The following is a 4,572-nucleotide window of genomic DNA, read 5'->3' as shown; positions in this document are numbered from 1 at the left end:
AAGAGCTTAAAGGATTTATCTCATGTTTCCACTTAACCACTAAGGTTAAGCGGAAATGTTTAAAGTTGTCTTTAAATTCATTGGTGACCTCTTCTGTAGAAAGACTATGCAGATGTCTATGAGAATGATTGTGGCAGCAGTCACGCATATTAAAGGGCGTTCAGTAATTCACGGAAAAGATTAGAGGGCCACATTAGTGCGAGTAGAGTTCTAAGGATACTCTACGCACTTTTCGGGTACCTATCTATCGGTATCTCTACCTGTTTTCCCGCCAACTTGGGTCATTGCGTAATGGTACAATGCGTCTATGGTGTAATGGGTAGACTATCGGGCTACTGTGCCGAGGAAACCGGGTTCGAAAGCAACCGTTGCACCAGCTTTGGTCACTAGGCATGTTACAATGGGTATCTGCCGCTCTTTAATGTACTTCTTTTACAGAATTCACATGTGAGCGAGTTCGAGTAACTATCTTAAAAGGACTGACAAACCAAGTTTTATGGTACCCATTTCTTTAGTGCAACAGAAAACTTACGAGTCACAGTGTCTAGTCATGAAGTGATAACGTGGAAAATGCCGTGGAAGATTTTTACAGCGAAGCTTTATATGGCTAGCTTCCCGCGAATCGATGTCCGTAGACCAAAAATCCCGGCGATAGTGCAGTACCGGGCCTATTCGCAGTGGTGGAGAAGCAGGCTTCAAGCACTCCACCAACTTGCAAAAGTAAGTTTAATATCTTGGGTCCAAATACAACCAGTATCAGATATTAAGCTGATAAGAACAAATACTACACTTTGACTCGCGTCGGCCATGGCTACGTTCGCACCATACACGTGTACGCCATCTCGTGTATTCAAACTAGTACCTACTAATCTGAGTGTCTCCTGTCTCCTGACGTCATCCTCTATGTAGGCTCCTTTCCTCAGTTCTGCTCTAACAGAGAAATGGAAGGGCGCGTGTTGTACGGTCTGAAGAAGAACAGCGTGTTTACCAAGAACAGCGGCGTGAACATAAAATGGAATGGGCGCGACGGTGGCAGAAGGAGACCACCGGCGATAAGCGGGCCGCGCACGCCAAGCGTAAGGGCCTATGCTCGCTCAATCCGCCCGTCCACTCCACACGCGTCCGCCCTCATGCGGACCGGGGCGGACGCCCAAAAGCAGGATGGTGTTGCAAAACTCGGTGTACACTGAATCCGCACGAGCGGATTGCGCGCGCACTCCGATTGGACGACGCAGTCTGTTGAAAGCTGGCAACCATTCGGCGGAGCAAAGTGTTCAAGGTTGCCGACTACCTTTGACAGCAGGCGATGCTGGCATATTTTTGCAGATGCGACTACAAGTTGTTGCGTCACGGCGAAAATGCGACTCTAGGCTGTCACATTCTGTTCTGCAGCCGCATGTGTTGCATTGGTGCCGTCATCCTTGTTCTAAACACCGCACAGTCATCTTATCTGCGCCACCTTTTAAAAATGTATTGCAATCGCACCATGTCGCACCAGTCCGCTGTAGACTTTTCAGCGCACTATCAACAAGGTCACGCGAGGTCTCGACTTCGTGTTCGCCTACCTTGGTGATCTCCCCGTCGCAAGCTCATCCGGCGCCGAGCATGAAGCTCACTGTCGTGCCCTTTTCCATCGATTTGATGATTAAAGCCTCGTCATTAATTCGAACAAGTGGCTCTTCAGCGTCGCTACAATCGAGTTCTTAGGCCACCTTATCCTGCCTCATGGTATTCTGCCTCTGGCCAGCAAAGTGAAGGCAATTCAAGACTTTGCACTCCAGACTTCACTAAAAAGATTCAGAGAATTCCCGGGCCTACTGAACTTTCATCGCCGCTTTCTTCCGAAGTTTGCCACTTTCCTGAAGCCTCTGACCGACCTATAGGCTATCAAAAAAGATCCGGCTACGCCACTTGAGTGGACTGAGGACGCTGCAGTAGCCTTCGCTACTGCCAAGAAGGCGCTGGCAGACGCCACCATGCTCATACACCCCGTTGCTGATGGCCCAATTCAACTGATCACCGATGCATCTAGCGTGGCCGTCTGGGCAGTTCTCGAGCAGCAGGTATCTGGTTGGCAGCCTCTTTGTTTTTTCTCGCAAAAGCTTAAGCCACCTGAAGCTATATACAACGCATTCGGTCGAGGTCTCCTTGCGGTGTACCTCACCATCAAACACCTTTGCCACTTTCTGGAGGGCCGGGACTTTCAGTTCGTCACAAACCATAAGTACCTGACATTTGCCTTCCATCAGAATCACATGCAGCAATTCCACTACACGGGAGATCCGCGAACTGTGCTTTATCTCCGAGTTCACAGTGAATTTCCGTCACGTGCATGGGCCGAAAAATACTGCCGCTGATGCAGTCTTCCGCCTCGATGGCTGGCGGCCGAACCACCAGTAGACATGAATGAGCTAGGAGCCGCCCAGCGCAATGACCCATAGCTGCATCGCCTTCGTTCCTCATCCACGTCCCTGTCCTTCACTGAGTGTCCGCTTCCGTTTTCTTCCTCGTTGATAGCGTGCGAGACATCCACTGGTATTCCTTGGCCCTTCATGCCTTTGGCTTTTCGTCGCGCAATTTTTGATTAACTGCACAACATGAGGCACCCTGGTATTCGTGCGTCCCAGAAGCTAGTCACCGCTTGCTTTGTTTCGTCAAGCGTCAATGCAGACATCCATCACTGGGCGCGAACATGCCTTCAATGCCAGCGTGTTGAAGTTCACCGCCGTACCGTCACGTCCAACTCCGCATTTCGGCTGCAGACGCGAGGTTTTCCCACGTCCACCTCGACATTGTCGGCCCTCTTCCGTCATCACGTGGGGCTTGTTACCTGCTCACATGTGTGGATCAATCGGTTCACCCGTTGACCTGAGGCGTTTCCCCATTACTGACCCTACGGCAGAGACAGTGGCTACGGCTTTCATGAGCGGCTGGGTGTCGCGTTTCGGATGCCCTTCTGTCTTCACCACCGCCCGAGGCCTCCACTTTCAATCTTCCCTATTCACCACGCTTGCCAACATCCTGGGCGTTCCACACATCCATACGACCGCCTACCACCCGTCCGCTAATGGCATGGTGGAACGACTTCATCGACAACTGAAGGCAGCCCTCACCACTTATCAGCCAAGCGAACGTTGGATCGTCCACCTTCCCTTCGTCCTTCTGGGCATCCGATCAGCACTGAAGGCTGACCGAGGTTGCTCTTCAGGTGAACTCGTCTACTGCGTTCCTCTGCGCCTTCCCAGAGAATGCTCTTGGCCGTCGTCGCCACCTTGCACCCATGAGGTTTCCACCTACATCCGGGAGCTCCGCACCACGTTTCGTGACCTTGTTCCTGTAATTCCTGCTGAGCGACAACGCCGGTCTGTATTTGTCAGCTAGGATATGGATTCCTGCAGCCATGTCTTGGTCCAGCGTGACCACGTGCGTGCACCCATCACTCCGGCCTGCGATGGACCATTCCGCGTACTCCATCGCACGCCTAAGACGGTCATGCTGGACATTAACGGCCGCGAAGACGTCGTGGCTGCCAATCGACTCAAAGCGGCCTATATACCAGACGCAACCCGGCCTAAAGGCGCCCGCGGGAACTCCACTTAACATGGCATCCTTCCCTTCATCACTCTGGGCGGTCAGTGAACGTGCATCTAAGCACGGGGGTTGGAGGGGGAGCCCTGTAGCACCCCTTGCCTCGGGCACAGGCCGCAGGCCACAACTCGGTCCGCGTGCAGCGCCCGTCAAGGAAGAGGAAGTTAGCTGCCGGCCGCGTAGTGTCTGCAGCGTGATATTAAACAAAAGGAAGAGTTAGAAACCCAACGATGTCGGAGCTGGGTCGTCCTCGCATTAGCTCCGACACACCCATGTCACTCGATGACCTCACATACTCGCTGTCAGAACGCTGGCATGATGAAGAGCGGGAGCAGCGGCGAGCGGGTTCCCGCTCGTGCTGTCTCGCTTCAACACGTGTGTTATGAGGCTTGACGACTCTGCTGTGGTTTATTCTCTGGCTACGATTTGCAGGGAAGTGGGCGTATTTTCCCATTTTTATCTTCAATATAGCCTTTGAAGTGTCTGAAAAAAAAATCTTAAGTCTGGCTTTTTTCCTTCGGGTATCCAGTAACTCAAGCCTACACGAACGCAGAATTGTTGTTACCGAGTCCGTCCTTCGGTACCTTGAAGCAATGAAACGAGCAGCCATTCCCTGAATTCTTTCTAGTTTGTCTATTAAAACTTTTTAGTGGGGGATCCAGACAACACAAGCGTATTCTAAAGATGGACGTATGAGAGTTTTATAAGCAATATTTTGGCATCCTTCGTTGTATCTTCCAGTTTTTTCTTCAGTGAATACAGTTTTTGTGAAGCCGTCGAACACAGGTTATCGATATGTTTACGCCAGTCTAAATTATGTGAAATTGTGACCCCTAAATACTTGAATGTATCGACCTTTCTTAATGTGTTACTTTCAATGTTATAAAAGAATGGCGCCACACTTTTTTTGTTAGTAACATGAGTAAAAGTCGATTTGTTGTAATTGATTTCCATGTCCCATTTTTCACGCCAAAGTTGAAGGGA

The 4,572-nt window shown here is 50.7% G+C and overlaps 1 non-coding gene across 1 annotated transcript; it reads right to left on the bottom strand.

Moving 5' to 3' along the window:
• Positions 1–627: 627 nt before the first annotated feature.
• On the bottom strand, positions 628–809 carry LOC119437823 (U2 spliceosomal RNA). The gene has a single exon (XR_005189545.1). It is a non-coding gene; the product is annotated as a U2 spliceosomal RNA (small nuclear RNA).
• Positions 810–4,572: the final 3,763 nt, after the last annotated feature.

The sequence above is a fragment of the Dermacentor silvarum genome, chromosome 1 (assembly GCF_013339745.2).
Source record: "Dermacentor silvarum isolate Dsil-2018 chromosome 1, BIME_Dsil_1.4, whole genome shotgun sequence".
Classification (NCBI taxonomy): domain Eukaryota; kingdom Metazoa; phylum Arthropoda; class Arachnida; order Ixodida; family Ixodidae; genus Dermacentor; species Dermacentor silvarum.
This window is presented reverse-complemented; position numbering and strand designations above follow the sequence as displayed.